We start from the raw sequence: 12,178 nt of genomic DNA on the forward strand, positions 1-12,178 counted from the left end.
ATGATGGGCTATTACCAGCCCTCTGCTGGCATTCTGAAATGACTGCAGAGGAGACACATTGGGAAATGCCAAGAGCTGCATGCGGCGTAGGAACAACAGAGGAGAGATGATTTTTCAGGAGTATTCTGAAACACCTTACACACACACACACACACACACACACACACACACACACACACACTTATATCACACACATTTCATAAGCACACAATCATCAGGAGCTCTGCTATGTGAATTAACAGGACTAGTCACCCAAAATAAACTTTTTCTTAATAAGTTGTGACAATGTACAGCATTATCAATGGGTCGGGTGGAGGTCCTCTAAAGCAGACCCTTTCATCACATTTCCTAGGGCATTAGAATGGAAACTTTTAAATACAACAATTACTTTCTAGTTGGTTCTTTTCCTGTCAAGCATGCACGCAACTGCTTTGTGTTTTGTTCTGAGACCATTCATAATATAATGAGTGATAGAGGAAAAAGAAAAGCACTATGATCCTGTCACCCACAATGGAACAAATACATTTATTAACAGGAATTCCCCCCAAAGTCTTAGGAGCTTCACAAAGTCTGTTTTATTTCTTTCCTCTGTCTTTTTTTTTTTTGTGCATTCATACTATTATAAAGTGAAATGTCTCTCTCTTTTATTTTAAATTATTGTTATTGTTCCCTGTGTATGAACCAGTGACTCACACTGTGTCAGATGATAATACACCAGCAAATTTGATATTTAATGGATATAATAGTTGTAATAAAGAAATTAAATCAGATGTCATATGCAGAACGTACATTCTTCTTTGTCACTAACAATAAACTGAATTATAGCAGGCTAGATACTACAAATCGAGTTGTTGGAATTGAAAGTGGCTCTTCTCAGATGAACAGAAGAGGCTCTGGAGGCATCCAAGGAATTGGCCACGCCACGTGATGCACTTCTCTGGTGCAGTTCTCTTTCTCAGTCTTTCAGCTTCATTCGCCAGAACGATCGACTCCAAACTCCGCCCCGAAGAACATCACACTGCTACCTCTGGCTGTACCATACCCTAGAAACCAGGGCCACAATTTTACCTTTCCTTTATTGAAAATGTTTGTTTCTTTACGTAATACATCCCTCTACTCCTACCACCTCCTCCGCACCTCCCCTCCCATTCAGATCCACCTCCTTTCTACCTCTCATTAGAAAAGAAACAGGCTTCTATAGGATAATAATAAGATGAAGTAAAACAAAAACCAAGACAAGGGAACTGGCAAAGCAAACAAAAGAGCTCAAGAGAAGGCACAAGAAATGGAGATCCCATGAAAATACTAAACTGGAAGCTGTAATATTGATACAAAGGACCTGTAGGGTAAAAAGTGGAAGAAAAAAACATAAATAAAATAAAATTAAAATTAAAAAGGTAAAAAACAAACAACAACAAAAACAAGAGCCCTGACATGCATTACAAGACAAGGAACCTCCAGTGGTACTACTGAATCCATCTTCTCTTGGTCATCTTCTGCTGGGCATCCAGCTTATCCTTAAAGTAGTTTGTTTCCCCAGTGAGTCTCACTTGGATGAAACTAAATTCCTATTTGCCAGTGGTCATCAGTTGGAGAATTCATCTGGGTTAGGAGTAGGGGCATGTGTCCACTTCTCCTTTTAGCTCCAGGGCCCCAACTGCTACAGAGCCATGCCAGCAGGGCCACAATTTTAATATGCATATAATTTCACATACTGATGAATGAGTCCACCATGGGTAAACAGCAGGGAGGGCAAGACGGAAAACTCATTTGTCCATTTTCCCACTTGGAGGCGGTTACTTTTTAAATTACTGATATTGGACACTGTAGGAGTGCCCTTTTTCATATACCCTAAAGCACTCCACTGGCCCCAGGAGTCACCAAGGCTAGTGGGTTTTAATAGTTATAGATCTTAAATGGAGGGTTAGAAAGTGTTTCTTTTCATTACAATTACAACAAGGAATTAACCCCAAGGGTATCCACTTAATTTCATAATATATAGACTGGAACACTAATGTGGCTCTTCTACAGTGTAATAAAGAGGCAACAGGCCCTTCTCTCCCCGGGGTGGGTTTCTGTAAAATGTATGTCACACACACACACACACACACACACACACACACACACACACACACACACACTAAATGAAGATGATTTGAAGTTAACAAGCTCCATAATGTGACCAGCTCTGGTGCCTGGTGTGAGCAGCCCTTTATAGACAGTGAGCCTGGTGTGAACCAGCGTTCACAGGCAGCAAGGCCTGCTGCTCCTCCTTGCAGTGGGAGCTCACTCCCAGCACTTGTCTTTGAATCGCTCCACTGACACAGGAAAACAGAAAGTGAGAGAAGGAAAGACCATTTACAATTAAATCCAGAAAGTCACCAGGATGACAGAGAGGCATAGAGTGGGACTTGTTAATTGCCTCAGCACTGAGATGAGACCAGTAGTGCATGCTGGCCAAGTCTGGTCATGTGAACTTAATTCTGCACTCTGTCAGCGACCTCAGCTCAGTTGTGGGAACTCACTTCATGCTGACAGGAACCTGGGGCAATACCAGGGTTAAGGTTGCCATCTCCAGGCTCCAAGTGTCTGAAGCCACTTCCTGGCAAAGATTTGATATCCGTGGTTCCTCCCGTTAGCCCTGGCCATTAAAGGCGTTTTTATTTCCCAGGGCTTTCATGATGTCGGATGAAGGTCTGCAGGACAGACGAGAGGAAGGACACGATTTCAGAAACAAAGCTTCAGAAAGAACCGGTCTAGGGACATCAGGAGAGGCAAATGGCAATTCAATAAAGCACAACCCTTCCAGGAGAAGGTTGTTCCCGTATATTAGACATTTCCAACATCGTTGTAACATTTGACCTGCTCCAGGCCTCCCGCCAGCCATACCCTGGGACTCATTTCTTCCTTGCTGCTGAAAGTGTCAGCGAGGTAGAAATCTGAAGACTTCCCAGTCAACTGGGGGGAAACTAATGATCCAAAGAGAAGAAATAGCCAGTCACCCAACTCATTTGTTCACATCTATCATGCAGATCACTTTTCCAGAGCCAGATAAGGTTATATATAAAAGCCACAAAAGAACTCTGGCTTCAATGAAAAGTGCCCTTTTATAAATCAAAGTCCCTAGCTTCCCTCCTGCGATAGGAAGCAGTGGCTTGAAGCAGATGTCAAGAGGGCTGCAGCAGAGCACCAGAGATGGGGAGTCTCTAGGGAGGACCATGGCAGACACATAGCACAAGAGAGAGCTGGGAAAGTTCAGAGTCTTCTTTGACTGGCTCAAAGCTACAGAAACCATTTCTAGAAGAGTTCAGTATTGTTCTCAAGGCCCAAGTAACACAAAGGGAAGGGACAAAGGACAGAATGAGGAATCTATCAGAAACCAGTAGGGCAACCATGTATGTGGTTTAGCATGACCCTCTAATCAGCCAAGCAGCCATGTCTTTATAAGTGCAGTCCAGGGGCCCTCCAGGAAAAATGCCCAAGAAATGAATATGTGGATCACTGACCATACTGCCTCCTCCCTTCCTCACTAATCTTCATAGAATAGTGTGTCTCTGCATGCTCAGATCCATGAGCATACAAAACTTTGACTCATTAGAAATTGTGCTTATTTCAAAATAACTCCTAAAGACTCCTTGCCCAGTGACTTTGTTTTTTCTAGACTCATGGCCTGTGGGAACTTGAGGACTTGAAGTATTTAAAAGATATATATACCCACTTGTTTTAGTTTCTCTAAGCATGGCACACCCATATCTGCTCTTGCTTTTAACAACTATAATTAAAAAGAATAAGCTCACCTGTGTATTTCGTTCTTTAAATCTTTTTGTGCTGAAAACTGTCAATGCTTCTTATTTTATTTATTTATTAAATAGAAAATGAGTACAAAACAATCCTCTAATTATAATTACATGCAATATACACCTTACAATGTTGATTTTCTGAATCTTCCCTTGGCACTATCAAATCAAATCATATTAAATATCAGCCTATCCAATAACAAGCAATTTAATTTCACAACCAACCCAGAGAATATCTAAATTTAGTATACCAGACAATTTGTCTCTGTTGGGTTATTTTGAGATATTTTAGCTAAACTAATCTACAATAGCAATTTTCACATTGTTCAAGTAACAAATGACTTCAGCTTGCTGGTATTTTATCACTATGAGGGGCTCAAATATGTTCATATCAAATCATACCGGGTAAAATGTCTCAAATATCTACTACTGTTTATTTTGTTTATATACTGTTTGCTTTTTAAGCCTTCTTAGACACCTTAATCTTTTTGATATCTGATAAAACATCACACTATTTGATATGCTTAATTTCACTTTGTTATGAGTTAACTGAAATTCTGCCAAAACTTAATTTAATATTTCTTGAATGATATAAACACGACATTACATAAATAGAATAGACAAAACCATGAGTCACCCATTACTTTCCTCTATGATAGAAGCCGTTTCAAAAAATGGGATTCACACACATGCATACAGGTCCTCAAAAAGGCCCTGAATCTTTTTAGATGTCAACATTGCTACCAGAGGAGAATAAAAGGCATTTTTTTTCTAACTCTGCATGGCCGTAAAATAAAAATTAATCCTCTAACAATTGTTTGAAATGTTGCCAACATGTACCATGCTAGCCAATAACCCTGAAGACAGTGGTCCAAAACCAAAAGTATCCATTTCTGTCATAAAACCATTTCTTCTTTCACAGTTCTCGTCTTGTCAATGGAACAAATAATTTTCTAAGGCTGCAATATTTTTGCTGTCATTGTTTGTTTGATGTTTGTTTTGGGGTCTTTGTGGAGTTATTCACTACCCTTTATTTCTCCTTGATAATCATTCCCATTGTATATAGTTTTGTGTTAGGTTAGAACTTTCTTATTTAGACAAAAGGGGGAGATGTGGTGGACAGCTGTTTGAGCCATGCCCTGAAGCATCGGCCCTAGTGATTCAGCTGTAGCTATTACACCCACCTATGACCTTGAGGTACCAGCCTCTGGGGCGGGGCCACCGAGGACCCTTAAGACCTAGAATGCCCTCTCTTCTTGGCTATCTCGTGGTTCTGGATCCTAAGATCTTGGACCAAGCTGTTCAGCATGGGACATAGCTCAACTTTCCTGGACCCTATGATAAATCTCCCATGATTGTGAGTTTACCCCCAAATAAATTCCTTTGATCATTAAATAGACTCCGTGGATTAATCCAAATATTATTCCATGGTTTTGTTTTATTTTTCTAAAGAGGCACTCTTTCATCATTCCGTCTTTTTCCCCGCTTTGACACAAGTCAAATACTATCAGGCTCATGCTTGGACGTGACAGACAGACCCTTAGATAAGAGTCTGGGTCTCTGAGCTGAAAGGAGAGGATAAGTAGTCATAATGAAGAAATGGAATTAAAATCTCTGAAGTCACCTAAACAGTGAATGAAGATGGAGAAAACATGAGAGAAGCATGGTCTGTGGGAAGGGCAAAGTTCTGGGCCAAGGCTGTCCCACATTTTAACTCTATAGATATTTCAAAGAGTATGGTAAGCAACTCTGATATTATTCCTGACAGTTCAAGGTTGGAAAACCAGCTATCAATTTTATTAGAGTTGTGGTTATCAGGGACCTTGATGAGAAAGCTTCAGGGAGGGCTGAGGGTGAAAACACGGTTAGCCTGTCTGCAAAAGAGAAACAAGTTAGAACAAAAGATGTTAAGGAAATCCCAGTGAAAAGGAGCAGAAGATACTGATGTTGTACCTGGGGAGGGTTTTAGTGTGTAGGTGATGGGGTGGAGGTGTGTGCCTCTGTGTGTGTGTGTGTGTGTGTGCGCGCGCGCGCGCTTTATGCACGCACATGTGTATAAGTGTGCTTGCCTTTGTGCTCAGTGAGGTTCAAGGAGGATGTCCTGGGCCTGCTCTATCACTCTGCACCATATTCCCTGGAGACAGGATTTCTTACTAACCTGGGGTTGAGCTGTTGTCAAGCAAGCCCTAGAGATCCTCCTGTCTCTGCATCCAATAGTATTGGGGTAACAGGCACGTGACCATGGTTGATATTTTACATGGGTGCTGAGGATTTGAACTCAGGCCTCATGCTTTTGTAGCAAATGCTCCTCTCCGCTGAGCTATCTGTTCAGCTCAAGTGTTAATAAAAGCATTTATTCATTTCTTGTGCATGTTGTGTGCGTGTGTGCCTTTGTACACGTACACATGCCACCTGCATGCAGTAGCCTGAGGTCAGAAGAAACTCAGATCCCCTGGAACTGTAATTATTGATGGTTGTGTGCTAGCATGGGGGTGATCAGAACCAAACCCAGTTTCCCCGCAAGAACAGTAAGTACTCCGAACTTCTGAGCCACCTCTCCAGCTCCTCCAGTACTTTTTTCATGATAGAAAACAAAGAGTGTACTTGGTTATCAATGTGACTGATGTACAAGAATGAAACTGTGGCTTTGCAGGCAAACGAGGGGAGGAGATCCAGTAGAGACCAGTGTAGGAGTTCATCATTAGTGCTGGCTGAAGGCAGAGGGGGCGAGGAGGCAGACAGCCTCTTTCGATCTGTGGAACAGCTGCCACTGCTCAGAAAGTGTCCGTGACCCTAAGTCTAAGGTGCTTCCTGGCAGACAGAATCTTCTGCAGCCCTCCTTGGCTCTCTTTTAAGCATCACACACTGTGTTAACTGGCTCCAGTATTTATCTCCCAAGAAACAACGCAGACCTGGCTGCTTCTTCTTCTTCTTCTTTTTTTTTTTTTTTTTTTTTTTTTTTGGTCAGGCTATAACCTTAATTCCCCAAATAGAAAATAGAGACCCCAGAGAAGGAGCTCCATGTATAAAAGTTAAATGAATAAATAATGAAAGTTCTAAAAAAAACCAGATCTTTTCTAGACTCCAGATGCTTTAACATGTGCCATTACCACTATCAAGTACTTCTTTTCCTACAAAAACATAAAAATAAATAAGCAAAATAGAGAGGGGGGGGAGAGAGGGGGAGAAAAGGAAGGAAGGAAGGAAGGAAGGAAGGAAGGAAGGAAGGAAGGAAGGAAGGAAGGAAGGAAGGAAGGAAGGAAGGAAGGAAGGCATGGTGACAAAGTCTGTAGGTAGTTGGGTCTGCAGTAGTTGGTTCTTGAGAGTTTGGTGATAATCAGCTGGCAGCCCTCGGCACGCTACAAGCTGCAAACTGAGACCGTTAAAGATGAGCAGGAATTGCCAATACAAAGGATTCCCACTCATCCTGCTGAGGCTCTGCACTGTGTGGACAAATGTTGGTGCAGAGAAAGGATCATTGGTTTAACAAACACCCAAGACTCAAAACCATTAAAAAGGAAGAGAATTATCCTTGGATGTTTGCCTAGCACATGATATTTGTCTTCTATAATTTTTGCTATTTTCTACCAAATCACTTCAGAGTTCAGTTAATATTGCTGTGCTGGTTTTCCACAGGGCTGTAAAGTGAACCTCGGAGAGATTAAGCGCTCTCCACAAGGGCAGTTATCTGCAGCTGCTGAGCAAAGGCTCACGATGATCACGCTGCCTGCTTTTCTTAGCCTGACTAAGCTGACTAGCCTTCCGAGGGAATGAAGGGTTGGAGAGGTGTGAGAAGCACACTGGGCACTACAGATAATTTTGATTTCACTTCTTTGTGCTGACTTGTACTGATCTGCACCAAGAATATTTATTAAAGTAAAAATAGTTCATTCATGAATATAAACCCTGCTATCATGCTTATGCCTTGGTTGAGTTACATCAAAAAACAACTGGACATTGTCCAGTGGCCTTAGATTTAACCCCTTGTTATACCAGTAAAACAGAAGGAACCCACGCTTACATCTTGGAATCCTTTCAGGTTATCTTTCGAAGGTAAACTGGTCATCACTGCCAAACGGAAAGAAAGCAGTGAAAGGAACTTGGGAACTGAGAAAATAGAGCTATTCTCCTGGGAAGGGAGGTGGAGAAGGAGAGAGAAAGAGAGAAAAAGAGAAAGCTCGGTGGACTGCAACAGGGCGTTACCCTCTTGCGCCAATCTTCTGATTTTTTAGTAGTGTGGGAAGTTTTGTTTTAAAAGCTGGTCATTCTTTTAAGATTGTGTTCCCAATTGAGAAATAACATTCCATTCTTCTCTGTCTCCAGTGTAGGAGAATTTCACACCCTGGTTCCAAACCACATAGTAAAATAAAAACATTCTGCATGGGGTGTAGAATGACTCTCATAATCTCCTTCGGACCATGCAAAGATTTTTGCAAAAATGAGTATAAAGCGATATTGTTTGATTAGGTCCCTCAGATGAGATCAGCACTAAGCAGCAGAAGAGGGGAATAGATCATCTTACCCGTGAGCTGTGAGCCCTGGCTCCCTCCCTCCTCCCGTCTTTCTTTGCTTTTTTGCCAATGTAGACCTTTGAAAACAACTGGGCTAGGTCTTGTCGCTAACAATGCCATCCTCCAGCTGGTGTAGAGAAGCAGCTCACTTAATAACTAATTCCTGTCTCTGTCTCTCCCTTACTCTGATCCAGTCAACTGTTGGCCCTTAGCCTGGATACATTTCATTTTTCACACACAATCCAAACAAGGTTGAAAAATCTTGAAGACAACACTATACCTGTTAAGCAATACTTTAAAAATAGAAATAAATATATTTCAAATTAAAAGCAAATTCAAGTTTATTTCCTATAGGATAAGAATGACATATACATTTGATGCATGTGGGTTTGTTTTAAAAATTCACTGTTGAATGAAAAGTAAACCATGGAATAGCATAACCAGATGCTTATATATAGAGATAAAATAATTTTAAAATAACATAAAACTTTTACTTTTTTTGGTTTTCTACACTTTCTATATAATTAAAATACCTACTTATTTAATTCTTCATTTAAGAGCTTCTGTAATGTTAAAATACCTATAGTCCTAGTTTTTCCTTCTCCCCTTTAGATACTTCTTACATCTTGGAACAGACATTTGTGGATATATAATATATATATATATATATATATATATATATATATATATATATATATATATATATATATTTGGATTAGGCCAAGTTTCTCCTCTCTGAGTCAGTTGATAAGGCAGGGATTTAGAAAGCAAAAGCATTATATAATCAGAATTTTATTAAACTGTCTGGGATTTTATAGATCATCTGTTGAAACCCTGCATTTTATAATCGAGAAACTGAGAAGGATAAAGTTAGAAAAATATTGAGAGCTGATGTGTGGGTGGAACTGATGGCTGTGATGGGAGTTGAATGAAATTTTCACATTGGTAATTATTTCAGAGTGCTCTGAACCTGGCAAGAACAGATCTAGCTGAGAGTACAACCCTGTCTTCCCAATTCCTTCTCTTCCCCACTGAATTTTCTGAGGCTTTGCAGCTCCCACCATCAAAATGCTCGCATCTCTGGGGAATCTATGCAGCCAAGGTTACCAAGCTCAGAGATAGTGCTATGGTACTTACTGGAACTCTACATTCTTGGGAGAACTCATGCAATGGATATGTTGACCCCATTCAGCTTCCCTTCCAGTATCCAGGCTGTGGAGTCCCTTGCTTAGTCAAGGGACTCCCCTTATCCTGTCCCTCATCTTTGGTCACAACAGCCCCAGCCCAGGCACACCTATCTTGAACATGGTATCCTGCACGTTGATGGTTGATGGTGGACATAAGAACCTAGAAATCCCAGTGGATGCCCTCCAGACCCCAATCCACAACTGTGATAGGACCCATGTTCAGTGCGTGTTTGTGAATGGTAGGCAGAACTTCCTGTTCTTCATAATACTGTTGCCTTTTAAACAATGCCGAGATCACTACAGATGCCAAATAAGAGATTGTGAATTGGATCGAGAGTAAGTCCACATAGGTTCCCATGAAAATACTCCAAGGGAATGTACATACTGATTTAAGTATTTATAAGGGTGTAAGGGTAAATAAGCAGGCACTGAAGACAAGAAGTCTTTTTTTTTTTTTTTGATTCAGTGTGATTTTATTCTATAGAGGAAAGTTTGGATGCACAATGTCTCCCATAGGCTCATGTGTTTGAACATGTGGCCTAGCTGAATAACATGAGCTCCAGGCTCAGTGAGAGATCCTGCCTCAGAAAATATAAGAAAAAATGGATGAGGGCACCCCAAGGCTTCCACTTATCTCTGTGCCGACAGATACACACACTCACACAAGCATATCTCGTACACATGCCTGTACACATACACACAAAATACAGTTTACATTTATTTTATTTTATGTGTGTGAGTGTTTTTCCTGCATGGATGTATGTGCCCCACATGGGTACCTGGTGCCCAAGGAGGCAAAAAGAGGCCATCAGATCTCCTGTAACTAGAGCTACAGACAGTTATCAACCACCATGTTGGTGCTGGGACCTGAACCCAGGTTCTCTCTAAGAGCAGCCAGTGCTCTTAACCACTGATCCACCTTTCCAGCTTCCAAAAATATTTTAAGAATCCATGTATGGACCAGTAAGTAACCTGTTGGAAAAAGAGAAATGATTCACAGTTCATCTAAACAAAGCAGTATTATCAGACAACGTTTTATTACCTGGAGGTGAAGCAGGATGTGCGCACGAGGGGCCGGCAACAGTACTTCAGGTAGAGTGGTCAGTCCCAGGTCATCAGCAGACAACCCTGGCATTCCCTGCAGTGCAGAGTAAACACTGAGCCTTGGGACACTAAGAAAGAGTGAGTGTTGCTTCTCTGTGGCCTAGAAACATTCTCCACTGTTGTCTCCATCTCATTACCACCACACACACCAAAATCATGAGCTGAATGGAGCAAGTCAGAAAGGTAATGAAAGAAAGACATGAAGTCTTACATGCTCTAAGCACTTGGCAAAACTGGAAGCAGAAAATTACTTCTGTTTTTCTTCTCAATCTGTGTAGTGACCAGGCAGGAAGTCACAGGGACCAAGCCATGACAGTCATAAACCTTTATGGGTCATTTGCATAGAACCAGCTTTCTCCTGCATTTGTATGTGGCAGCTTACATGTAACCCTTAGTCAGCAGTTTACAGTCTTTTACCCAGTTACCCCTAGTTTTCTTCACATGTTGAAGGCCCCGGCCCTAGTGTATTTATGTGTACATGTGTCACATAAATTAGAAACATACTTTAAAGGAATTGTTTGGCATTGTAAAGATGTGATTGCTAATGTAACTGGTAAGCCTCTTCGACCTTTCTGACTTGCTCCATTCAGCTCATGATTTTGGTGTGTGTGGTGGTAATGAGATGGAGACAACAGTGGAGAATGTTTCTAGGCCAAGATGGCCAAGAACTCCCTTCACAGTGAAGTACTGATCCCCCTACCTCTGGTTTCCACCTATTTCTGCAGACCTGAGTCACCATGCCAAGTTTAGAAGGAGCTGGAAACAGGACCCAGTGTTTCACGAAGGCCAAGCAAGATCTCTACCAACTGAGCTACAGCCCAGTGTCTCAGCTTGCTTTGAAATTAGTCTTGGTGTTTGCTCTCAGCCACAATTGCACTTAGGTGTATGTCTTACATGTTGTAGTGACCCTGATTTTTCATTTGGACATTTAATTATCAGTGGCCTTATTTATCCTGGAGGTACTGTCCCTCCTAGGGTTAATTAATTCTTAGAGATAATAAGAGAAGGCTACATTTCATATGCAAACCAACCAGTCCAGAGCCCCAATTACTTCCTTTCTTAGCCACTATGATACTTCTCTAACTGTCCTGGGGCCAAAGCAGGATGAAAGAGGAAGTCCCTACATCTCAAGAAAGTCCCTACATATTGGAGGCCACTGAAGTTATTTAAACTAGTCAGTCATGGGTCCTTTGCCCATTCTTCCTCATGGAAACAACAATAATGACTCTTAGTAACATTTTTTCTTTACCTCTCCTGTCAGATAGCCAACCCTGGTGCCTCCTTTTCTGGTCCTGTGTTATGGTATATGCCCTCTTCTCAGGAACTGTGAATAAACAACCACCTTTTCATTAACAATCATCTTTTGACTTATTGATCTCATGATTGTCTAATAGAAATAAAAACTGCATTTCAAAGCAGTTATCTCATTTGACTTTTATGGCATGCTTACAAAGTTGAGTTCATTTCTTCTTCTTCTTCTTCTTCTTCTTCTTCTTCTTCTTCTTCCTCCTCCTCCTCCTCCTCCTCCTTCTCCTCTTCTTCTTTTTCTTATTCTCTTCTTCTTCAACAAAAAATTAAC

General features: G+C 41.2%; 1 long non-coding RNA gene across 1 annotated transcript; it reads right to left on the reverse strand.

Moving 5' to 3' along the window:
• Positions 1-705: 705 nt before the first annotated feature.
• LOC121830538 (uncharacterized) lies at positions 706-11,923 on the reverse strand. The gene is made up of 3 exons (XR_006073770.2): positions 11,849-11,923; positions 10,538-10,633; positions 706-1,043 (listed from the first exon to the last, which is right to left on the reverse strand). It is a non-coding gene; the product is annotated as an uncharacterized LOC121830538 (long non-coding RNA).
• Positions 11,924-12,178: the final 255 nt, after the last annotated feature.

The sequence above is a fragment of the Peromyscus maniculatus genome, chromosome 6, assembly GCF_049852395.1.
Source record: "Peromyscus maniculatus bairdii isolate BWxNUB_F1_BW_parent chromosome 6, HU_Pman_BW_mat_3.1, whole genome shotgun sequence".
NCBI classification, from domain to species: domain Eukaryota; kingdom Metazoa; phylum Chordata; class Mammalia; order Rodentia; family Cricetidae; genus Peromyscus; species Peromyscus maniculatus.